Here is a 26,845-nt window from a genome sequence, read left to right on the forward strand (position 1 = left end):
GTATGATCTTATTTGGCTTTATTCTGACTTGTTCTGTTGTATACTTTCAAAATAAAATTTTAAAAGATGACAAGAGGATCTATAACTTGAGAATAAAGAATGTGAATGAAGAAGCAGGGGTACAAACAAAGGAACTACAAAGGCTATTCACAGAAATAAGGAAAACTTCCCAAAGATAGGAACAGGAAATGATATGCAGATGTTTTTGGCATACAGAACTCCATCCACCTACAACCAAAACACAGCCACATGCAGGCATATAATAATCAAGATTCCAGAAATTCATATAAGATCAGAATATTAAAAGCTGTTAGAGACAAGAAACAGACAACCTATAAAGGAAGGCCCATCAGAATCACGGCAGACTTCTTGACATAAACCATCAAGTCAAGAAGAGCCTGGAGTGAAATATTCTAAGCCCTGAAAGAAAATAACCTCCAGCCCAGATAGATATACCCTGAAAATCTGTTTCTAGAAATTAATGGAAAAACAAGATGCTTCCAAGACAAAGAAGAACTTGGGAAACTCGCGACCACCAATCCAGCTCTACAGAGAATACTGCAGGGCATTCTAAAAAGATGGCAGAAGATATTGCTAATAGTGTATCATGAATTAAAACTCATATTACTCGCACCACTCTGCTTAGATAGAACTTATTCCACCCCAGTTTGTATACAAGCACTAGATCTGAGGGCACAAACAGCTATCCCAAAATTATCAGGATATAGCATAGTAATCATCTTTAATTTCCTATTAACTTAATCTGGATCCCTGAATAATTTATACTGTTATATCATGAATGATCTTACTTAAATCTGATTTGTTTGATTCTGCTTGTTATTCACAGATTTTATTCAAAACTGTTAGGTTGATAGTATCAAGTCAGAGAATATAGACAACTATACTGAAAATGACAATGATTCACTATGATACCCATTCTGATTTGACTACTACCTGGTTTTGTATCTCTACACTATCTACAAAGTTGTATTTCTATTAATACTGTTATGAACTGATATATTCAATTATACTTTATCTAATGATATAGCCAATTCTATTGATGATAACAAGAAACAACACAGTAACCATGGTAGATTTCTTTGCACAGCAGTTTTATATGTCTTTTCAGGTTTAGGTGTCTATAGGAATATGTTTTGTTCTGTCCTGCTTTGTTCTGTTTCTCCCTCTAATATAGAAAGAATAGAAACACATGTTAAGACTCATGCTTACGTAAAACCTATAAACAGTTTACGAGAACTGACCTTATGACACATGATGAAATGAACAAATGCTTTGAAAGAAAAAAAGACACTACAGTACCCAGCGATGACTCCAGAGTGTCATGATGTGAAATCCAGCAATACTGTTAATCTTTGTTCAGAGCAATTTTAGCCTGCTTTTGTTTATTTAACCTCAACATAAATGAAGTTATGGATAAGTGCGTACATGTTTAAGTGTATAGGATTGATAGCCATATTACTCAGTTTTTATTAGACAGTTGAACAGAACTATTGGCAGTCTCCCTGTTTGAATTCCTTTATATGTTCCACTTTTGTATCTTGAACAATTATTTGCAAGAGGTCAATATGTAAACATCAACAAGTGATTTATTACTGTTTATTTTTTTCTTTGGAAATATGTACTATTTCTACCCATTTTCCATTTTGTATTGTTTTGTTTTTCTTTAAATAAAAAAATAAAAAATAAAAAGAATCTAACCAGCGAAAATTACCCCCAGACCCAGTGACTGCTAGGAGATGTGGACAGTCTGCATTGTGTCTTGAGCACTATGGCACTGAGAGAACTTCCCTTAGAATTGAGCATCCTTCCACAACCACAGGACTGATGCTGGAACTGACAAAATTAAAATATGTTCCCTATAATCTTCAAATTATTCACAGCAAGGCAAAAAACTAAGTGTGTGTTTTTATAGACAAGAAAAATAGTACCAATATTTTGGTTCACATTACTTCCCACTATGGAAAAACGTAACAGTAGGAAATAAAACATTCACTGTTTTAATATGTAACAGCTGTGACAGTTCTTAGAGGCTTATCTAACCCAAACTTTCTCATTAATATAAGAATACAGTGAGCCAAAGAAGTGAATTGGCATAATCCAGAGTGAAGCCAGAATGAAGCTCAGGTCTGTAGATTCTTGAACAATTAAGCTTCCCTGGCTTTCAAATGAAGAGAACGGTGGTTTTTGCCATCATGATAGGAGAATATAAAATGTATATTATGCTAAATGGTTCAATTTCTTAGCAACTTCAAGGTGATAACTACCATGGTAATAAATAATTATCAGGAAAATTCTACTGAAATTTTTTAAAATTTATAAAAATTGATACTGGAGATAGCAGGTGTGGTGGTGCCTGCCTGTAATTCCAGACTTGGGAGGCTGAGACAGGAAGATTGCTGCAAGTTTGAGACGAGCTTAGTCTATAAAGTGAGTTCAAGGCCAACCTGAACTGTATAGTGAAACCTTGCCTAAAACAAAAGTGATAAAAATAAAACAGAGCCATCATCACAGAGGCTCCTGGCCAGTAACCAACTCAGGTAAGAAGACAGTGGCCAGCCCTGCCCCCACCATGTGCATTCCAACAGCCATAAGGGGGCCAGTGCAGGCTGGGAAAAGCAGCAGCCAGCCCACACCAGCACACCTAATGGCCTTTATCAGATACCAATAGCCAGCACTGACCAAGAGAACCAAACAGTCTCACTCCAGAGAAATTGTAGCCTATGTGGGAAGTGCCAGGGACCCCACTGACCCACTTGTCCAGAAGAACCCAGGAATATGTCAAGATGAAGAATCAAACAGCAGCCTCTGGGCTCCAACCAGAGCAAGTCCAGGAGATGTAAACTGGAAGAGTTTGGGAATCACACACCTGAAGTTTCTGAAATAATGGCAATTGAAGTAAAGAAACAACTTCATGAGGCCATAAAAGAAATTAGAACAGAAATACTATCTCAGGTAAAAGAAGAAATGAAAATCACAGCAAGAGAATTGCTAAGCACCTCTAAAGAATACATAGATAAAAAAATAGAGGAGCATACAGAAATGAGGGAAACCTTGAATGAACAATATAAAAAAGATTTAGAATACATCAAACATATTTAAAGAGATAGCCAGGAAATTAACAACTACATTAAAAGCTGGCAATACCAATTGAAACTAAAACTGAAGACTTCAGGGAGAACATGGCGGATAGATAACAGCAACTACCGGAGGCTCTCTGAAAGGCTCGGCTCAGAAATTAGGAATGATGCGGACTAAGGAGACATGAGCCGGTAGAGATATGCTCTGCTGACTCAGGAACGAACTGGGCTGAGAGAAACCAACTTGGAATGCAGTCCTGGCGCTAAAATAGGAACAGAAAAGACTCAGTGTGGAGACTGGACCCCACGCCATTGGAAACCGCGGTTTGGATTTCCCGCCGCCTGGCGGCTGGCTGCCTCCACAGCGGCTCGGCAAGGAGAGACGTGCAGAAGCTCTGGGAACGGGAGTCTGTGAACGGAGTCGAAAACAGGACGGACAAGGAGGCGTACACTGACTGGTGGCGAGGAGAGTGAGAGAAACTGACACTCTACCACAGTTTGACTCCAGCGGAGGACTTTCTGGGCTCGGGCAGTCCTGTAAGAGCAGGGCGCGGTGGCGACTCCAGCCACACATTCCCCTCTCGGATGGGATTGGTGAAAAGTGCCTGGCCTGCGCGACGCTGCGGGCGGACTTGGTAGGCTGGCCTAACCCAGATCCCAGAGCCTGACGGTGGCCCGGAGGGGTGACTCCCGCGTAGGCTGCCTCGTCCGTAACTCCCTGGTGTGCAGCGGTGGGCGGGAACACCTAGCCAGTGCAATTTGATCAGGCTGTGGCTGACAGGCAGGGAAGCTGGGCCTCCTATGTAAGCTTGCATTTTATAAGGAACAGAGAATATGGGGAAGGAAAGCAACAAGAAAGGCTCCTCGGCCCCCAATCCTGAGAAACAGGCAATAGCGGACACCGCACCAATAGACATTAAGCGCCATATAGAGAGCCTCATAGACCAATTCAGGAATGAAGTTATCAATGACCTGAAGCTAGAAGTATGCAGAATAGTTAGAAAAATGCTAAGCACCACCCAGGAAAAAACAGATGGTGGAATGGAAGAACAGAAAAAGAGGGGAGAATTGTTTGATGGAGAAAACAGAGAAAGCATAGAGTACGTGAAGCAGGTTCAAAGGGACTATCAAGAAATTAAGAAGTCTATCCAAGACTGGCATAACAGCTTGAAAGAAACTAAGGACAGACTATCTGAGCTGGAGGGCAGATTTGTAATATGGGAGAATGAAATGAAAAACTTCTTAAAAATAACAAAGAAACAAACAGCAATAATACAAAGACAAGAAGATGACAAGAGGAGCCATAACTTAAGGATTAAGAACATAAAAGAAGAAGTAGGGACACAAACAAGTGAACTACAAAAGCTACTCACAGAAATAATCCAGGAGAATTTTCCTAATTTAGCAAAAGGTAAAGATACTCAGATGTATGAGGCATACAGGACCCCAGCTACCTACAACCCTAACAGAGAAACACCCAGGCATATAATAATAAAAATTCCAGAAATTCAATACAAGAACAGAATATTAAAAGCTGTAAGAGACAAGAAACAGACCACTTACAAGGGAACACCCATCAGAATTACAGCATATTTCTCTGCACAAACCATCAAATCACGAAGAGCATGGGGGGAAATAATTCAAGCTTTGAAAGATAATAATCTCCAACCAAGATTGAGATATCCCGCACAACTGTCCCTGGAAATTGATGGAAAAACAAGGTGCTTTCAGGATAAAGAGGAACTGGGGGAATTTGCAACCACCAATTCAACCCTACAGAAAATATTGCAGGATATTCTAAAAAAAGAAAAATACAAAGAATCCAGAAATAGTGGCGGGGAGGCCACAACGAATGGAGCAGAGAACAAAATGAAGAAGACAAACTGACAGCTACTGACAGAAAAAGAGCTCAACAGAAATGAGACAGAGAAGATAGGATGATAGGAACAGCTATTTTAGAGAAAATGACATCTTAATAGGTAATACTGATTTAGTATCATTTTGTTTTGAAGTCTCATCTAGCTTTTGTTCTTCTGTCTCCAATGGTCTAAACAGGTTGTATCTTATTGGATTTTATTATGTATGATAGTATAAGCAAAAACCTTTTAAAGACAAGGAGATTATACAGAAACCATTGTTCATTTTCTGTTAGTTGATTCTAAATACTCTGTAATGCTGTTATTCTCTTAAATGGTTTTATATTGTTTTGATATACTTAATGCTACAGTATACGAAGTTGTACTCAAGGACTTCAAGGAAAGAGTCAATATGGTAACTACTTTTAGGTCGGAATTATCTGGTGGTGAAACACTATTCTGCTTAAATGGTTATGTTTTGATCTGCGCTGTTTTGCTGTTATGCCCTCTTTTTTCTCAATCTCCACTCCATTATTTACTTTTTTATTTTTATCCGTTTAATTAAAGGGAAAAAATAGCAGGATATAATATAGTAACCCACTTTGACTTTCTATTATCTCGATTTGAAGCCCTGTATTACTCTCACCATCTTGTTTTTGACGGATGTTCCCCTATTCTGTTTTGATGGATAGTATCAGGTTCGAAAGTTTAGGCATCAGCTGAGAAGATAATGAGATTCATTATAACGCCCATTCTCGTTGACTTTTATCTACTTTTGAAGACCTACAATGTCTCCAATGTTTTGGTTTTGTCGGTTTTGTTCTTTACTATTTTGTTCAATTGTATTATAACTAATGATATAGGCAATTCTATTAGAGATAGCAGGAAGCATTATGGTAACCATTGTTGATCACCTTGTATTATGTTTTTATATTATCTATTATGTCCACCCTTTTGACTTGACCGATTCTGTTCTGTTATGTCTCATTTGGTTTTACTCTCTTCCAAAAAAGCAATAAGAACCGTGGGAGCAATGAAACCCAAAATGTGTAATAGTCATTGTACAAAAGAGAGGAAAAGAAAGTGCTCTAAACTATATAACTGCATGTATATTTAAGTGTATTAGATAGAAAATGATATCACAGAGTTTTATTGGATCATTGAACAGAACTGTTTGCAGTATCATTGTTGGAATGTCCACTCTACAAGCTTTAATTTTGTGACTTGAACAATTATTTCTAAGATGGCAATATGTAATCCATTAACTAGTGATTTCCTACTGTTCATTTTTTTCTTCTGTAAATCTGTATAACTTGTACCCTTTCACTTTTTTTTCTTTTCTCCTTAAATAAAAAAAAAGAAACTAAAACTGAAGATAGACTTTCAAACCTTGAAGACAGGTTTGCAGCTTGAGATCACAAAATGAAAGAGCTCTTAAAATTAACAAGGAGCCAGGAAATAATAGTTCAATGACTGCAAGACAATGCAAAGAAACATAACTTAAGAATAATTGGTGTCAGTGAAAAATCAGGGTTTAACACAAATGACATAAAAAGTATATTTACAGAAGTAATAGCAGAAAACTTCCCAAGCATGGGAAAAGGATGTGATATTCAGATAAGTGAAGCATATAGAACTCCAAACAGCTGTAACCAAAATAGATGTACAACTAGACATACAATAATCAAGATCCCAAAAATTCAGCACAAAAACAGAATATTAAAAGCTGTTAAAGAAAATAAACAGATCACCTACAAAGGAAAAACCTTCAGAATCACAACAAACTTCTCAACACAAGTCAAGAAGAGCTGGAGTGAAGTATTGCAAGTCCTGAAAGAAAATAACTTCCAAGTGCCAGTGCGCAGGCCCCTGCTGGAGTGGGGACAGACACACCCAAACTTCCCTCTGTGAGTCAGCATGATTCTTGGACTGAGGGAGGAAGAGAACCAGGCCTCACAAGGAGGTGGTCCCCACCTGGAAACCATATAATTTTCATTGTTTTCTTGGGTTGAGTTTTATTCTCTTTTGTTTTGTTCTATTATGTTAAATTTGATGGCATGACCTTGCAATTTGAAAGATAACAAGATATATTATGGTAGACATTTTGAATTTACTATTAGCTTATTTTGAAGTCCTTTATTATTTTATTTTTATCCTTTCTGCTCTATTCTGTTCTGCTTGATTTCTACTATATCCAAAGGTATCTGCAGCTATTTTGAAGACAACAAAAGTCATTATGGTAACTATTGCTGATTTCATAAGGTTTTAAAGTACTGTATCATGTATACTAGTTTATCTTAACTGGTTTCTTTGTTTTACTTTCCTATGTTTTATACTTTTTAAAAGAAAAGAAAAAGAATGCCTCTTCCAACCCAGACTGATGTGCCCTGAAAAACTTTCTTTCAAAATTAATGGAGAAACAAGATATTTCCATGACTAAGAACAATTGAAGGAATTCATGACCGCCAAACCAACTCTACAAAGAATACTAAAGGACATTCTAGAGAGAGATAAACATGACCATAGTTCCAGGAACAGCGGCAGAGGGGAATCATCAACAGGGGCAGACAGGTGAATGAAGGAAAAAAGTAGGGAGCCAACAGCAGGAAAATAGCATGGCAGAGATGAGCCAGTACATATTGATTATAACCATTAATGTAAATGGCCTCAGTTCACCAATAGAAAGAAACACAGGCAGAGTGGATCAGGAAATAGGATCCATCAATATGCTTTATACAAGAAACACATTTAACTCGAAAGAAAATTCATAGACTGAGTCAAAGGAGAGAGAACAATGCTCTATGGGACAGAGAACCAGAAAAAAATAGGAATAGTTTGCCTATCAACTGCAGAATGGATAAGAAAGACATGGCATTTTTATACAATGGAAAACTATTCAGCTAAAATAAAGATAACCTCAAGGCTCCAGTAGGTAAATGGATGCAACCTGAGATCATGCTCATGGGTGAAATAGTTCAGAGTCACATGGGTGAAAGCTGTGTTGTCTCCCTAAACGAGTTAGTGGGATCCAAAATCTACAACAGATATTGTGAAAGTGAAAGGGGAAGAAATGTCTAAAAATGGAAAGCAGTGGCCATTGTTAATCTATTATTGTGTTTTGAAACACTATTATTTCATTGTTCTATTTAGTTTGATTTTATTCCATTTTGTTTTGTTTGATTTTATTATATTTGATGGCATGGACAGCTATTTCAAAGATAACAAAATATATTATGGTAGCCATTATTGATTTCCTATTATCTTGCTTTGAAGCTCTGTATTGCTTTCATTGTTTTGTTTAAATTGATTTTATTTTATTTTATTTTGTTTGATTGCATTATATCTAATGGTAAAGGCAGTTACTTTGAAGATAATAAGAGGCATTATGGTAGCCACTGTGGTTTAACTATTGTCTTGTTTTGAAGTCCTGTATTGCTTTCATTATTCTGTTTTCACTGATTTTATTCTGTTCTATTTTTTAAATTTTATTAGGCGTGATGGCATGGGCAGTTATTTTGAAGATAATAAGAGGCATTATGGTAACCATTATTGATTTTCTTTTATCTTGTTTTGAAGTCCTGTACCACACTTATTGTTTTGTTTTGATTGACTCTATTCTGTTTTAGTTCACTTGATTTTATTCTCTTCAAAATAAAAAAATTAAAATTTAAAAAAATAAATTGATACTGGGAATACATTGTAACTTACCATGCAAATCAAGTATAATACAACTTATACGAAAGAGGTTTCTCAAGATCATTGATATTAAAAATTATTACAAAAAGAACTACTGTATGCTAAAATTTGTTTTTAAACAATCTCTATATTAATTATATATCATAAAAGAAAATGGCATATTTCAGTGACACATACCCATGTTTATAACAGTACAATTCATAATACCTAAATCTTAGAAGCAGTCTTCAGACCCTTGAATTTATCCCAGGACACTTGGCCCCTCCCTTTTCAGGCCTTTGGACACACATTGAGTGCTCACCAGGCTTCCTAGATGTCTGGCTTTCAGGTAACATATTGCTAGACTGATTGCCTCCATCATCACATGGCCAAGATCCATAGTAGCTTGTTTCTGTCTGACTGTATGTCTGTTTTTGTCTGTCTCTGTCTCCTTCTCTGTCTCTAGATAGATAGACAGACAAACAGATATATATATATATATCCTGTCATTTCTGCTTTTCTGAAGAACTCAGGATCTGGTGTATTGTATTAATATTGACTAATATACCTATCAGTAAATATTTTGAAGATCATACAGTGGTAGTTTGGTTTACAAACTAAATTTGTTTTGTGGCTTTGGGTAGGATGGCTACGTTTGTGTTTGTGTGGGGAAGATGACCATAGTTGTGTTTGTCATCCGATGTGGAGTTTGAGAACAAAGCAAAATTTTACTAAACGCTTTCATTTACAAACTGAGTTGGTTGCTAACAGAAGCATTTGTGAACTAAGGCATGAGTTAAAATACTAAGACAGTAAATATCAAAGAATAGAATCAAAAAATACTATGCCCTCCACCAAAATTGGGATCTTTTCTCCTGATTTCCATTCCCTATGAACTCCTTATTTATCTTCTTGTGAATACCAGGCATATCAGTTCCCTCACAAACACTGCCACAGACAAAAATTTAAGGTTATTTAGAAAAACTGTAAACAACTGGTGCCAGTAACTGGTGCATATTTTCCAAAGTGGCCTACTTTTTAATAAGGAGCAAAACCTACTCAGAGCAATTCTATAATGTCAGTTGTTGAATGAAGGTATCTACTAAGTGACGAGTAAATCTTTCTGTAAGAAAGTCGTCTCAGAAGCAGTGGGCCCTTTGAAATGTCTTTAAAATGTATCCACATAAAAGCTGCCTACTAGATACATATAAAGGCCAATTCCAGCCAAGATCTCTTTTTACGATGTGTGAAAGTAATGCTAAATTTAAAATTGTATTTATTCGGCTAATTTCCTTCACAAGCTCTCTAGATGTAAAACCGCACTTAGAAAACCTCAAGCCTGGAGGAGAGCTTCCACTCTTTAGTGCTGTGGCCACAGCACTCGCAGATGTGCTGCCTGTGTCTGCTGTTTTTCTAGCTTCTCAACCCAGTCACATATGGCCAACATCATTGGCCAGAAATGCTTTCAAAAGCAGTCTCCTCAGTGTAAATCACAAACTAGAGCAGAACCAGCACACTAACTTGTCATCAGGAATACGTGTGCAGCAGGGGCCCCACCAGGGTAGCTCACTGGAAGGGGGCTGTGCTGGGCTGGTGGCTTGGATACCAGCTTGCACAAGGTGACAGCATGCGACACAGTGACCACCGAGCATCCTACGTTCCTGTCTGCAAAGACAGACTGCTCTTCAGAGGTAAGGATGAGCCATTTTACAAATGTTGTGGACCTTCTGAAGTCTCCATCATGTGCCCAAGAAGGCACTCATTAACAAATGTCACCCCACCTGCCATCACTCTGTCTCCCTTGTCCTGCCTAATGTGTCTTGGTTGGCACCTTTGTCTCTTATTTGGTCACTACCTGTCTCTCCCATAAGAATATAAACTCCATAAGAAAATAAACTGTTTATCCTCTATACCCAGAGCTTGGACTATAATGGGCACATTGTAAGCATTTTTGAGTTGAAAGGAACAGAAAGCATATTAACAATGGCACTGAAGTAATATAATTTATCCTTGGGAGTTATCACTTTTAACACCAAACATAAAACAAACAGCTTCTTACAAAACTAAACATTCTCACCATAGATTCCAGCAATCACACCCCCTTGGCATTGCCCACAGGAACCTAGGACATAAAAACTTGTACACTGATGTTTACAGCAGCTTTACTCATAATCGCCAAAACTTGAAAGCAACCCAGATGTCCTTCAGCAGGTGAATACATAAACCACGGTGCCTCCAGACAATGAACTCTTACTTAATGCTAAAAAGAAATGGACTGTCAAGCCATAAAAGGACATGGAGGAAACTGAAATGCATATTCCTAAGACACAGAAGCCAATCTGAAAATACATACATACTGAGTTGTTCCAACCTCATGGCATTCAGAAGAGGCAGTAAAGAGATGGGACACTGATTCAGGGGCAGATACGGGAATTCTAGGGCAGCAAGAGTAATCAGTACAGTAACGGCAGACATATGCATGGCATATTCAGGAGCAACCACGGGGATGAACTGTAGTGCAGTGACGGTGATTGGTGATGGGGAGATCAGAGTCATCTCTAGCAGCAAACGCACCCCATCCTCAGGGACGCTGGTGATGGGTGAGGAATGCGTGAGCAGGGGCAGGACATGTGAAATCTACTTTCCTCTTCATCTTGCTATGAACATACAACTGGTCTTTAAGAACAATTTTCTTTAAAAATAATTTAGCCTGTCTTCTGCTGTCACCAATGAACTCTATCTTGGCTCAGTGAACTATTTCTTATTTATAGCTAGGAACTGGCTAGAAGCCTAGGTTTACTCAAAACATAACTTCTGCATTGAAATCAATCTACTCTTTCATACCATCCTGCTTCTTTGAAAACATCCACTCCTGTCAAGACCAGTAAGGAAAACAAAAGGCAGGGAAAGGAAAATCTTCAATCAGAAATACCCCTCATGCTGCCCACAGAAGGAAAGGCCGCTCCTCTGTCATCCTTGGCAGCGCCTCATGGTGATATTTTGTAGTTTTACCAGGCACTGTTCATGCCAGTCTCAAGTATCAGATGGAGACTGAGTTAATTATACACGCAGGGGAAAGGTCTAAAAGTTGTCCAGACCTGGGCTTAATGGCACATGCCTGCAAACCCAGCATTCTGGGAGACTGAGGCAGGAGGATCACAACCTTAAGCCTGACCTAGGAAACTTAGCAAGACAGTGTTTCAAAATTTAAAAAAAAAAATTTTTTTAAAGCGCAGGGAGCATAGTTCAGTGTGAAGGCCCTGGACTGAGTCCCAGTTCTGTCAAGAAGAAGGAAAAGGAGAGGAAGAGGGAGAAGAAGAGGAAGGAAAAGAAAGAGGAGAAGGAAAGGAAGAGGAGGAAGAAAAGGAACAGATATGCCAGCTCTGCAGTGTTCAAAACTCCTTCATGAGTCTCAGTTCCCTTACCTTCTCTAGAACACAGGCATTGTCCTACTAGACAGCCTCTGAGAAGCCACGTGGCCCTGATGTCTGCATGAGGACCATCCATGTCTGATGAGATATCTGGAGAGGACACCAGAAACTCAAACCCCTGCTGGAGCTGAACAAGGGCAGCCCGGCCAGCATGTCCTGGCCATCACAGGGACCACTGTAACCTGTAAGTTTCCACTTTCACTTCATACTCTCTCCCCAAATCAGATATCTTCCTAGAGCTAATTTGTGAAGCTTAATAAAGTTTGAGTGGTAAGATCTTCAAAATTATTATTTCAGGGCAATATTTTCTCCATTCACTTTGAAAATGTCAACCGCAGGCCCACCTGGAATATAGCTCAGGAGAGTCTCTAAGTCTTAGCTGTCAGGATGGGGGTAGACAGCCTACTGTGTTCCATGCTCTGTATAAACATTTCCAGACATATTTAGCAGATCATAGGACTCCCACTGGGGCCCCGTGTTTAAAAGCTCCATGCTGAGCCACCTACCATAAAAGAGGGAGATAAGCAAAGGTTCGAGGCCCCTAGTTTTCAAATCAGGTTCTTGGTTCTGTAAGAGTACCACACAAAGCCTGGGAAACCCCAGAAGCTCACCTTAAAGGAACAGTTTTTATACTTCCCAGAAGAAAATCATATAACGCTCAACGTCTGAGTAATATTCAATAGCTTTCCATCATGCAGCAGGTTTGTGAAGTAGTCTGACAACTTGAGAATTGAGGGCCAGAATTCACTGCTCGCCAGACTAACACCCATCAATTTCAAAAGCTCTGAAATCCTTCCTTACTTTCTGTAAGGAAACTGGTTACGGTTAAAGTGACAGTAACCCTTTTTTCCCTGATTTTACACCTGAAGACATTAGTTCTTGATTCAGAATTTGGGCTGAAATTAAAAACTGAACAAAGTAAGGCATAATCCTTGTGACTGATTTTATGAGGAAACACAGAATGAAAAGGACACACACACACACATTTGGTGATGTTTTGAAAATAATGAAAACATTTTATAGATTGATGCGTATATATGTTCCATAAATTTTTATGACTGCTTACAATGTTTTAGTTGAGCAATAGTCAAATGTTAAGGGTTTTTAAATGCCTGAGATCCAATTCTTATCTCAGAGAAGTTTCTAAACAACAGAAATATGTGTGCACGAAAAAGGAATAACCTATATGATAAAAGCCTTTGATCAGTAAAGTAAAATGTGATGCCGGAGTCGGGGCGCAGGGCAAGGGGTGCGTCCCAACTTTACAGGAAGATCCTGGGGTGCATAAGTTTTCATATACCAGGTCAGAGATCAAAACCCACCCAAAAGACCCCTGAAGGCAATGCCCCTCTCCCTTTTATTACAATAGCAGAAAGATTTCCTATTATGAAACCTCTTCAAACACTTTTTTTATGTTTCATTGAGTCAGAGTTGAAGTTCTTTATTTTGCTTCCCTTCTCCCATGAAACCTTGAATGTCACTTTTTCCTCTTTTTTGAAAGAAACTGCGGGACAGTTCAACGCTAGCAACTAGTCTGGAACTTTCTCTTTCGCTTGCCTTTTACTGACCTCTAGTGGGTGTACTTCGCTATGACATAGAAAACCAACAAGTGCAAAGCCTTTCCTCTTCCACCTGGACATGTTTCTTTTTTCATTCTTGTTTTATGTAACCGTCAGCACAAATGAGAATAAAAAACAAGCTCATAATGCACAAAGTATCCTTCCACACAGAGAAATGCAAATAAGAAAACTTTTCTTATGATGTGATCTTTTTTTAACCTGATTTGTGAATTATCTTTAACAAGACTTTGGACCTCGACAACGATTAATACAGCAGTGGTGTCCCCTGATATTCCAGCTAGAAATTGTACTAAAAATCTGTCTTTTTATACCTCTTCCTTCCCAAACAACTAATTTCCTTACTCATTCTTATCTCACTCCAAAGAAAATTACATTCAGCCCAAATTTCACTTTGAGAGTTTATTGCCAAATAAAAAATGCGCCCTGTAATTTGTGAGGCAATTGGCAGAGGCAGGTTCCTCATCCGTACTCACCAGACGCCAGCCTCTTTGTTCCCCTGTACCATTTCTTCTGCACTGCTTTCCATAAAGCAGAAATAAACCTGATGTATACAGGCATTAATAGATTTGATCACATTTGAATGGCGAGCGGCTGGGTCACGGTGTTGATGAGGTATTCTAAATGTTAATGCAGGACCGCTCAATAACCCGATTGGAAATGGAGACAAGATGATGATGAAGACTTCGGTGTCACAAGTTTGAATAATGCCACTTGGAATGTGAAAAATAGATAGGACTCTTAAATTAATGATAATTAATAAAACAATTTAAATACACTGTGGGGAGAATGTGTATAGAAATCTCAGGATGGGGGCTAGGGATTTAGTGGCTTAAGTGCCTGCCTTGCAAGCAGGTGGCCATGAGTTCGATCCCTGGTACCGATAAAAGAAAAAAAAAAAAAAAGAAATCTCAGGATGATCAAAGGATACAAAATAAATCTACAGTGGTGAGACTGGCACCACATCTTGTAGATCCAGGGGATTCCAAGTAACATCAAGCCCTTAGCGCATGTATCATTTGGAATAAAGCTCCTATTCAAAACAGCACAGCTTGAATTCTGTAGCTGTCTGACCCCTCCCTTCCTCTTCTCTTGTGTGGCTGTGTTTTATGACTACCCTTAGTCTAACAATTGTGTAATTCCTAAATGGTCCTCCATAAACCTGGCTTTCCTTCACACAGTCTAATTACAGCTCAATAGACCTGGACACAGGAAATGCTGTGCTGTAGCTGAATCAGAAATTAAAACAAAATTTAGGGAGATTTTTGCCCTAGGCAGTTTTGTTCTTCAACAACAAAAAGCAAGTAGCACATTTAAATATGAGGCAGAGATCTGCTCCAGTCCTCACAGATAAAGCAGCCAAATGCATAGCTATAAATTCAAGTATTCTCAAATATGAGTCTTCTGGATAACCTTTAAAAGTGTAGCCCAAACTAGTTTTTAAATAATTAAAAATTGATCCTAGTGGCAGTAGTTTTGATTTCCACAAAATGAATAACCGCATTTTAACTAAGGGTGTTAGCAAATCAAACCAGAGAAAGCCTATATGAAAGAGACCTTAGATCTCAGAAAGACTCACCCTTTGAAAGATCATGGAGTAACTGACTCGGCATGTGAAAAAGGAAGACGCTGCCTACGAGCCGGGAGGCGGCCCTCTAACAAACACCAGACCTGCCTCAACACCAGCCTCCAAAATGGGAGGTTCACCATCCTCCAAAGCTATTAGAAGTAATGCTTCGTGGTGTACAACCTAGCCGGTTTTGGCATTTTTGTAGCAGTCCAAGTGGACTAAGACAAAGTTCAGCAAAACAAGATTACCAAAAGAGAGGGAGGGAGAAACAAGAGGGAGACTGAATTACAGAATTTGATATGTAGTATTCACAATAAAAACCAATAGCACTGTCACACAGAAAACACAGACCTAGGGTGGCTATCTGTACCCTTGCTCCATTGCTATCATTTGATTGTCAGCAGCGGAGTAGAGAACACTTGAGAGCATCCATTCTGGAGGCAGCCTACCTGGGGCTGCATCTCAGCTCCATCATGAACTAGCCATAATTCCTCATCTATGAAAAGCTCATAAAAACTTTCCTGTATCGTAGGTTTGTTACGAAAAGTAAACGAATTAATTATACAGAGCCCCTAGCAGTGTCTAGCATGCACAAGTTTTCCATTACAATTTTTCCACAGTTTATTTTTGTTTCTTTTTACCTGTTGGGGCTCTAAAGCCATATTCCTGCCTTGACCTTGATAAAGGCAGATTTCTGATTGTACATAAAATCAATATTTTCTGGCTATCATTAATATTAAAGAGAAAATTATTAAAATCACAAGGATTTTGTACTTTAAAATATCTTGACTCAACAGAAAAGCCATATGCCTGAACGGGACAATGATTGATACTCATATCACAAAAACAGCAACTTTACAGGGAACCTCACTGATAGATAGCCACTGGAGTCTCCAAAGAATTCCAAGAATAGAATCCCTCTTCCCTGCCTGGTCCCACAAATTGAATAATTTGGCAAGGCGGGAGAAAGATCAAAATACCTTGAATACCAATTGAAAGTAAGTTGGAAGATGTGACTTGGATCAGAAATAAGACCAAGTTGTGGCAGTGAGTGGCAGAAGCCCCTGTGCATAAGGAGCAGAGAGAAGAACATGATCTCCCAACTTCTCCCAAGAGAGAGGAGGACAGGTCTGAGCCATGCACATTCATTCATCCTTCCCAGGTGGACACCTTTCTAACAGTAGCTAATGGGCTGCAAGTGCACTGATAGAAAATCCTCCATTTGGAGACCAAGAGCCACAGAAAAGCAGCTCCCAGTTATATTTCCCAGCTTCCTCTCATCCACTAGACGCAGTGTGAGTCCTATAATCAGACAGGGCTGTCTGTGGCCATCGTCCCGAGGGAGGGAAGCAGTCTTGACCTTCCTCTCCAGGGACACTCACTAGCACCAGCAATGGCTCCTCCAAGAGACCTGCTGAGAAATACGGTTTGGCTCCACAAAGACTCTGATTCGGATCAACACTGTGCATTGATTAAATCAGCTCTAAGGTGAGTCTGCAGGCACTGATGGAAACCAACCCTTCCATTTGCTATTTCAGTACCTCTTCAGGGCCAGGTGTGGCAGCACGTGCCTGTAACCTCAGCACCCAGGAAGCTGAGGCATGAAGGTCACCATGAGTTCCAGCCCAGCCTGGGACAGAGAGTGAGTTAAAGGCCAGTCTGGACTATGTAGTAAAACCTTATCTTAAAAAAACATAACAACAACAAAAAGCAAACAAAAACCAAGTACTTACTTTAGAAAGCCAAGTACTACAGCATCTCATATATTCTGCAGTGAGACCAAATAATGGTATTATAATCAAATTAAATGCCCTCTCATAATAAAATATCAACAACAGAATTTCCCAAAGTTTTAATATAGAGCCCTTTCCATTATCAGCATTCCACTGAGAATTGAAATCTCAAGATTAGTAGTCGCGCAGGTTGAAGCCAAGGAAATTGAAGTCAATATCAAAAATTTCCCCTTGTGAACTGAAGTTCAAAGTTTGGAATTCTTAATTAAAAGGCTTAAAACTATCATCTCTTGCTTACTACTTTGCTCATCAAGCTTCTTAGTGGCACTGGATCAAATCTGGCTATTGTTCTGGGGTTTGTTCAGTTTTGCATCGTTCCTGGCAGCACAGTCTCTCATCCCTCTCACAACAGGCCATCACCTCCTCCGAGCCTGCGTGAGCCACCACAGTACTGACTTGTGATGAGTAAACACCGGAAGTCAAGGACTTGGACATGATCAGTTGTGTCTGAGGATGTGTCCTGCAGAGTCCCTGGCTGGTAGCAGAATGAGAAAGTGGCGTTCTGCTCTGCACCGTCGTTCATGGGCTACAGTCAATGAAAGTTCTGCCAGTCTTAACCTGTGGCTGCCAAGATCACACCAGGGAATCAGGAAGGAAGGTGAGCAGCATGTCTGTGTCTCAGCCACCACCTCCCCTGCCCAGGAGTCACATGTGGGGCTGGGAGGTGAACATCTCGGGGACAGTCAGCTGCTTCTGCCACACGCTCGTTTTTGGGAGTTAGGTTTGTCCTATGGCAAGCCATTGATGTGCTTCACTTTTCAGAGTTCAGAATTAATAAGAGGCAGAAAAACAATAAGAAGTAGGGCCTGTCAGCTAGTGCTAGGAAATTTAGAATAAAAGCAATACCTAGCTTTAAACCAGCTACTCATGCTTTGTGATAAAACAAACATTGTCCTACAAATGAAGACCTCCCCAAAGCCTCCCTGTGTGTCACGATGTAACTCTGTTGCAGGCTGAATCTGTCCTTCTAAGAATTCAGTCCTGGTTCTTCCCTACAGACTCCTCCACAACAAATCACCTCCCACACTTTCCTCCTCCAGTGAAAGAGCTCTTTAAGAGATACCCTAGTCCATCTGTCCATTTCTGACTTGGGATGTTGCAGAGTTTTTAGTCATCTTTGCCTCATTCTCTTTGAAATGAGTTTTAATTTGTGTTTGCCCAAAAGTATGAGCATAAGATCTGAAGGGGATACTCTGAGTAAGGGAGAAGTAAGGAAGATCCTTTATTCTCACATGGATTTCTAAAAATCCTGAAATGCTTGCATTAGCCTTTAAGAGCCATTTACTTATAACAGTTACTGTTCAATATAAAATGTATAAAGTTTCTTTTACAAATTCTGATGCATATGTCTTTAATTCTGACGCTTTTAGTAACTATGAATATTTTTGAAATCCAGTGTCTGAAAACTCCTCACTAGTTTTCTGGGCATGTTTTGTTTCATTTCATTTTGGTTTTTCATTTTGTTTGTTTGTTTGTTTATGATACTGGAGGTGAACTCAGGGCCTATGCACTCAGCTCCATCTCCCAGGCCTTTTCTAAATTTTTTGAGTCTTGCAAAATTGGTCTGAAACACAGAAACATCCTGCCTCCCTCTCCCAGAGTGCCAGAATTACAGGTATCAACCAGTATATCTGGCTACTCATTAGTTTATGAACCTGGATTACTTATGTAACTCCCTGAATTTACACTATTATCTTGGGTACTTTTTTCTAGTTGCAGAAACAAAACAGTTGATGTCCAAAAGTAGGGAAGGAAAGGTTTATTTAGCTTAAAGTTTTTGGAGGTTTCAGTTTATAATCAGTTGGCTTCAAGGCAAGGTGGCATGGCACTGGTGTAATACTTCAAGGCCACAGCCAAGGAAAAGCGAGCAGAGCAAACCTCTTTTCCTCCATTATATTGTACATAGGCCTTTCCTCTCTAGGGAAGGGGTAGCACTCACAAAATCCCTGTGCCCTCTTCTTGTACAGGATGAGGATATTTACAAATTAAGGATCCTGGCTCCCTACTTAGTCTCTCAGTTAAACTTCTAAACATTTCAAGTTGACACAATGTATCAATCATAACAATCCAACCCTTGTCAACTTGGCATCAAGACACATTTCTTTAAATTAGTGTCCAGATACAAGACATATTTATTCTTAAAATATCACAACTTGAACATTATAACACAGGTTTAACAATCTTTAAGAACCAGCACCAACTTATCGGCATTATTTTGTATTAGAAACATAACATTTTGTCCTTGGACCCCTAAAGACTCATAAACATTCCATATGCAAAAGGTCTTTAATCCATTTGCAAGAGTTGCCAAAGTCCTAACAGTTCCAGCATTGCTGAAAAGTTCAAGTCCCAAGTCTCTAATATGTAAGGCAAACAGCTGAAAGTCCCCTTATAAATGAAAACAGTGCTAAACACTTCCAACACGCAATGGCACAAGAAAAACATTTCCCTTTCAAAAGTTACAAATGGGAGAAAACAAAGGATTTAGACCAAAGCAAGTGCAAAATACAGCAGGGCAAACATTAAGTCCTATAGCTGCACATCCAGCACCTGAAGCAATCTGTGGTAAATCGTGAGCTCCAAAGGACTTGGGTGACTCCACCCCCACAGCACTTCCAGTGCTATAGCTCCCACAGCTTCTCTCTTAGGCTCACTCTGCTCAATCTGTGCAACTTTCCTTAGAAGAACCACACTCCTGGCTTTTCCAAACTTCTGTTTCTCCATTGCACCTTTGGTTTCACTCACAGCTTCATATACCAACCTCTCAGGGACACACTCCCTGGCCTCCCAGGCCCTCTGAAATTGGAATGTAAGCCTCTTTTAACCTCAGAACTTGTGTGTTCTACATGCACTTAAAACCAGCCCTGTGTTGATGCTACCAAGGTCTGCTGCCAGCTGGAGCAGTAGCCAGACTTTCTTCTCTCTTGGCTGTAGAGAATGAGTGCCTGGATTGTTGAGCACTCTGAACCTGATTGTAAGGAACAAATTCTCTATGCTAGCTCCATTCTGGAACCTGGTGTGGCCACTGCCATTTTGGAACCTTCGGTGGCTGCCAATACTATTCTAGAGCATCGCACTCTGTAGCTTTCTCCTCCAAGTAAAGTCTTTCGCTTTTGCAGTTTTGAGGCTGCTTTCCACGATGCCCCCAGGTGATCTTTTTTATTTCTCTGTTCTTTCTCAGCAATCATGATCTCAGCTCTGCCTTTATAGTTCACCATTTTCTGGGCAAACTCATGTTTTGAATCATACTGCTGGGCTCTTTGCTCTTGATTTGAAACATAAAGCTGGCAAAAAGCCACAACAATAGCCATGCCACTGCTTTAACATTTGACTGCCTTGAAATTTCTTCTGCCAGATTAATCAGTCCACCACCTTTAATCTTAGTCTCAGGCAAAGTCTCTGGACATGAACAAAATACAGACAAACTTTCTGCCAGGCTATAACACGCATTATCTAGACTCCAGCAGCCAATGCAGTCCTTATTCCCAGCAGAAAGCTCCCTAGCCTGGTCTTTACCAGCAGGATTTCTATCAGACTTCTGGTCTCCTGAGCTCTAACCAGAATCTCCCATACAGAACAGCTAAAATGTTCCAGCATGACTCCTTCAGGCAACATCTCCAAACCTTTCCAAATTCTTCTCACAAGCCATTCCCAAAGTCTCTCGAACAAAATAGTCAGGTATAGTAACAGCAATGACCCACTCCTGGTACCAAATTCCATCTTGGTTATTTTTCTCTCATTGCTGAGACAAAATACCTAATGCCCAAAATTAGGGAAGCAAAGGTTTATTCAGCTTACAGTTTTTGAAGATTTCAGTCTATAGTCAGCTGGCTGCAAGTCGGGGTGGCATGGCACAGGGGCAACACTTCAAGGCAGCAGCCAGAGAAAAGTGGACAGAGCTTTTCCTCTTTTCCTCCCTTATATTGTACACAGGCAACCTCCCTCCCCAGGACAAGTGTAGTGTTGGAGACCACTATGATGCAGCTCTGAGCAGGACTGAAAATTAACTAGTTTTCTGTGTTTATCAGTGAGTCTGTCCTAAGCCTAGGCCTCTTGCTTGGTGATAGGAGCTGATTCATCATAAGTGAACCTCTATGAATCACTGGCCCTGGCTGAGGCCTGTAGTGGCCTGTGATACCTCAAAGGGCAAGATGAGGCCACAGCTGTGGACACCTGGCTCAAACATCAATTAAGTAGGTAGAAACCACAGCTATAGGCATTTCACTCCTGCAGCCTTACCCCTACCATAAATTTCTTCATAGTGATACTACAGTTCTCCTTAATTGGCATAATTTACTATTTGTAGAAGTCACTGAAGTCATTCCCAAGGTCCTGCTCTTTGCCTGTACTTTTCTCAGTTTTCCCACTGTTTGTGTGGACCTACTAAATATGGGAGGCCCTGAGAAGTTTCTGTCTTGGCCCTCAGAATCTCAAACTCAGCTAAAGAATTTGATCCTCCTGGAGCCCTAAAATCATACCACTTGCATCATTTACTTAAGCCTTTGATGTACACTCATTTGGGAGATTGAGGATCTAGATCAGGACCCAGTGGTGTAGCACTCACAAAACCTGTGGGACCTCCTCTTGTACAGGATGAGGGTATTTACAAAGTAAGGATTGTGGCTCCCCGCTGAGTCTCTCAGTTAAACTTCTAAACTTCTCAAGTTGACACAATGAATAAACCATAACAATTATCTTAAAGTGGGGTCAAAGTCTTCCTTTTTCAGGTTGTTCAAGAGTGCTGAGACCCCAGTAATAAGGTACAACAGACTGCATGGCTTCAACCACAGAAACCCTACATTCCCACAGCTACAGTGTGCAGAAGTCTGACATTAGGCTTATTTCTTCAGAAGCCTCTCTGCTTGGCTTGCATTCCCTATAGTCTCCCTGCATCTTCACTTGGTCTTCCATCTTTGTGTGTCTGTATCTTAATTTCACCTCTTCTCATGAGAACATACATGGCTCTGGGTTAGGGACCACCCTAAAGAGATCACTAACCACAGTCACCCTTGTAAAGACCCTGTCTCCAAGTAAGTCACATTCTGATTGGTAGGAGTAAAGTTTTCAACATACAAATTTGGAAGGTACACAGTTCAGTCCACAACAATGATGATTATGTAGGGGAAGGAACCAGTAAAGCATTACTAGAATATATAGACTTTCTGTTCTATTCCCAGCATATAGTGTAGTTCTGGAATCATAATAGGTACTTAATTAATGTCTGCTAAGTTAAGAAAATAAAATAAAATAAACTGCTCCATGAACATTAGACCCCCGCTTACTTATCTCTCTGAAATTTCATCTGGGTGACTGATTTCAAATCATATTCTAGGGCAGTGGTGGTGAACCTATGGCACATGCACCACAGCAGGCTGTTTGTATCACTGAAAGCTCTAAAAGGTTCACCATCACTGTTCTGGGTGAATGTGTGGTGCTGGGCACTTTTCCTAAAAAGCTTGGCATGGTAAGGACAGTAGCTTTCTTCTTTCACATTCCTTCAACTTCTCAGCCAAATGCACACACATGGATGGGCTCCTCAGAGATGCTTATCAGACATCCTCACAGATGACGGGCCTCCTCCCCCAGCCTTGAGTACATTTTTCCATAAGGATACTTTTTCTATCTTAGGGCAAGGGGTAAATACTAATTTATTTTTTCACCTCCACAAAAACTACCCTACAAGTATACAAATAGCTGACCGTGACCTTGAAATAAATATAATCAAATGAGCAGAACGTCTTCCTAGCCAAGGGGAGCTAAGAGGCCTTTTGAAGGTTTCCATTCCTTTCCATTTTTAATTCTTTCTTACTCTACGCTTTCCCGTTATTTCCTCTTTCCCCATCCACTCAGGTTAGTCCTTGTCATGCCACATAGCAGAGAGAACTCACCGAGTGTCTTCCAACCCTTTGACCTCTTCTTAGCTCTTGCTTTTCTCCTTTCCCTGCACACTTGCCAGGGTGTTCAGTTGCCTCTGTGTTGCTGATCAGTCACTTACTTCCTTTTTATCTGGAATAAAGAAGCTCTTAATTGCCTCTTGCAGTATCATCAGCAGTATCCTGACACCATCACACCACAATAACAGGGGGCCTATTAATAAACAGGCGGCACTGTTAAAAACTTCCCCAAGCCCTTTCCAGATCATTAAATCTATACATATTTGATGGGCAATGTAAGGGAAGTGTGGGATGATCATGGCAGCTGGAGGAGACTACTGCTCTCCTGCTCTGCTTTAACCACAAGAAGAGACAGCAAATGATGTATTTTTAAAATATGTATATATTCGACTCATTATTACTAATTTCAAATGCCTGGGCATATTTCACTAGGCAACCAATTCATAAATAAAACTTGCACTGAGACTGCAGTGTTAAATTCCTGCAAGCTCTAGCAGACACATGATATCTGGTTTGATTAAACAAGTAGACACAGGACTATGCTCCAGCCAAGAAAGGTTTTGCACAGGTGACTTGGAGAGTAGGTGCTGGTCAAAATGCTTTTCTGTGTATTGTCCCTTAAGATGTTTGTACGGGATTCTAATTCCAGAACCAAATTATCAAATCAGCAAAGATAAAATAGTTTATTCAATAGTTAATTCAATAGTTAAAATTCAATAGTTAAAATCAAATGGTAATTCCTATCAGAAGGAAAGTCAAAATTATTTTGGATATTTTATTTCTATTTCTTACCTCAAGATGAAGTCAAATGTAATTTATGTATCATAAGAAAGGATGCTTATAAAACTTAATGTTTAAAAAACAGGAAAGGGGATCATAAGCCTATAGTGGCAACCAACATTGAACCACCATAGACAAAAATCCTGTGGCAACTGAACATTAAATGCTTTTGATTTTGAAGGAGGAAAAAAACTCATTTTTTGCCCATTTTAGATAACACAGGAGGCTTCATAAGGAAATGAACATCTTGCAAAACATTTTGCTTTTATGCTGAGCTTGAATGAAGAGTGCAATGCCACACAGTCCAAAGGCATAAACTGTACACATTCCAGTGGTAGCAAACAGGACAAGTGTCACAGGCCTGTTTCTCTAGACTCTTTTGCATCTTGACACTTCAGGGATAATAGCATCCTTTCCTCCAGGCAGAAAGAGTTGTCTCTGGGTTGAGGGTTTTATGAGTTCCTTCAGGGAAGATCTTCTGGACTCTGTGACCTGCTTCTGGGCCAAGGGAGCACCACTAGGTGAGACTGACACTACTTCTGCTGTGACTCAAATGCCAAGGTGCTCTCTGAGGGTAGTGTGTTCTAAACTTAAGCAATTCTGGGCCAGGGATTTAGCTCAGTGGCACAAGCATTTGCCTAGCAAGTGTGCGGTCATAAATTGGATCCCCAGTACTGAATAAATTGATTAATTAATTAATTAATTAATAACAATTTAAAACTAAACTTCAGCAATTCCAAAATTCCATGATTAACAGTAATTTTTAATTCTCCCAAAACTGAACTTGAATCACACACACACACACACACACCCGCCTATCACAGCCTAACAGGACAAAGTCAACCCCATGGCTACTAAGTTTCCCTGACCAGCCAGCTTCTTCATATGCTCAGCCTCACTATCCTTGCCTTCTCTTTAGATTGTAGTTACTTCTGCATGAATGACTTTTTAAAAGTCAAAATACAGAAATAATTTTTTAAAAAACATGTTGGAGAGGGGCTGGAGATTTAGCTCGGCGGCATAAGCACCTGCCTTGCAAGCAGGCAGTTGTGAGTTCGATCACTGGTACCGATAAAAAGGAAAAAGACAAAAAACAAAACAAACAAACAAACAAAAAAACATGTTGGAGGATAGGAAAAGGAAGTGTGGCTTATACTCTGTCTAATCCTGAGGGAGGAATAAGCAAGTATGGTGATGGAGCATGGAGAACCATGAGTGACCTGGGCCAGGGGATTGCACAATCTGAATGAGGCTGCTTCTGGAGACCTGTGGCACAAATGGACCCACCCTGGACTGTGTTTAAAACTGCAAAAGTGAAGTCTGAAGCAGTCCCAGAGGCAGGACAAAGGAGACTCCATTCTCTGCATTCCCCCCAGCTCGCTGATTATGTCCAGAGTCACTGCACCATTGTGAGCAAAAGAAGCATCTTAGGCCTGGAGAAGTGAGCTGGGCCGAGCCTTGGGACCCCACTCCAGCCTTGCTGATCACCCTCTCTCACCTGGAGGGCACACCACAGCTGCCCGCCTGGAAGACAGAGCTGGGCCAAGCTGCAAGAACCTGCTCTGGTCTTCCCTGTGACCTTCTTTCAGCCTGGAGAACACCAGCACTACTGCCATCACCTGGAGGAGGGAGCAGCCCTGCTGAGGAGGTTTGAGGCCTACCTAGGCCATAGGGGTACCTTTTATCAGCCTGGGAGCTTTGCCATCCAAGCAGCTGGATGGTTACACAACATCCAATTCCCAGGAGAGTATGAGATCCTTGCTTTAGGGGGTTGGGGCCTGCTGGGCTTGCAGCCACACTAGATTGGGTTTAGCGGGATTTGGGACCACACCAGGTGGCCTTCTTTTCCTCAGGGGAGATTTGCTGCCAGAGGGGGGAGCAGTGTAGCTTGAGAAAGCTTTAGGTCTACCTGAGAGAAGCCTGGCAACCTTATTTTAATCCAGGGGCCTCGCTGCCAAGGAGGGAGCTACACTACCAGAGGAGTCCCAGGAGCCCAGGACATAGGAGACAATTTCCAACAAACCCAGGGGAAGCTTTGGAACAACACTTGAAACACAGAAATATAGGAAAATGACAAAACAAAACACCAAAATGCAATCTCAAACATCCAGCCCATCCCAAGAAAGCCCAGGAGCCATGTACATAGAAGAAAATACATGCCATATACTGAAAAACCAGAAACAATAGTAACCGAAATAAAGAAGCAACTCTGGGAAGCTTTAAAGGAATTCAAACTAGAAATAATTTCTCGGGTAAAAGAAGAAATGATAAAAGAAACGAAGGAGATGCCAAACATATCTAAAGAAGACACAGTTAAAAAATTGGAGGAACTAAACAAAAAGAATCCCTGGATGAACAATATAAGAAGCAAACAGAATATATAAAGCAGATGCAAAGAGATATACAGGAAATCAAAAATTCCATTGAAAGTTGTAAAAACCGCCTCAATGAATGTGAAGATAGAATTTCAGACCTCAAACACAAGATTGCAGCCAGTGAAAAGCAAAGGAAAGATCTTTTAAAAATAACAAGAAATCAGGAAATAACAATTCAACACCTACAAGATGATGCAAAGAAAAACAACATAAGGTTGAAAGGGATAAATGAAAAAGAAGGAGACAACATAAAGGATGTCAAGAGGACATTTAGAGAAGTAATAGCTGAAAATTTCCCAAACATGAGATTGGAAACTGATATCAGGATCAATGAAGCATACATAACGCCAAATAGCCATAACCAAAATAAAACTACACTCAGACATATGATAATCACTATCCCAGAAATCAAACAAAAGAATAGAGTATTAAAATCGGTCAGAGAGAAAAGACAGATCACCTATAAAGGAAAACCTCTCAGAATCACAGCAGACTTCTCAGCACAAACAATAAAGTCAGGAAGAGCATGGAGTAAAGTATTTCAGATCCTAAAGGAAAATGATTTCCAACCTAGACTGATGTACCCTGGAAAACTGTCCTTCAAAATCGATGGAGAAATAAGGTATTTCCATGACACAGAACAGCTGAAGAATTTTATGATCACCAAGCCAACCCTGCAAAGAATACTGAAAGACATTTTAGATACACTTAGGAAAAAAACACTACACAAAGCAGACAATTAAACAGAACAGAAAGATAAAGATGCAACAGCAGAAAGATAATGTCAAAAATACAC

General features: G+C 40.0%; 1 long non-coding RNA gene across 1 annotated transcript in view; it reads right to left on the reverse strand.

Annotated features, from left to right (window-relative positions):
• Positions 1 to 23,003, reverse strand: part of LOC134474079 (uncharacterized) — a 31,189-nt gene extending 8,186 nt beyond the window's left edge. The window contains exon 1 of the long non-coding RNA XR_010044682.1: positions 22,889 to 23,003. This is a non-coding gene — a long non-coding RNA (uncharacterized LOC134474079). The remainder of the gene's footprint in view (positions 1 to 22,888) is intronic.
• Positions 23,004 to 26,845: the final 3,842 nt, after the last annotated feature.

This window comes from Cavia porcellus, unplaced genomic scaffold, assembly GCF_034190915.1.
Source record: "Cavia porcellus strain 051 isolate PalLab524CR breed Dunkin Hartley unplaced genomic scaffold, mCavPor4.1 scaffold_30, whole genome shotgun sequence".
In the NCBI taxonomy this organism is placed as follows: domain Eukaryota; kingdom Metazoa; phylum Chordata; class Mammalia; order Rodentia; family Caviidae; genus Cavia; species Cavia porcellus.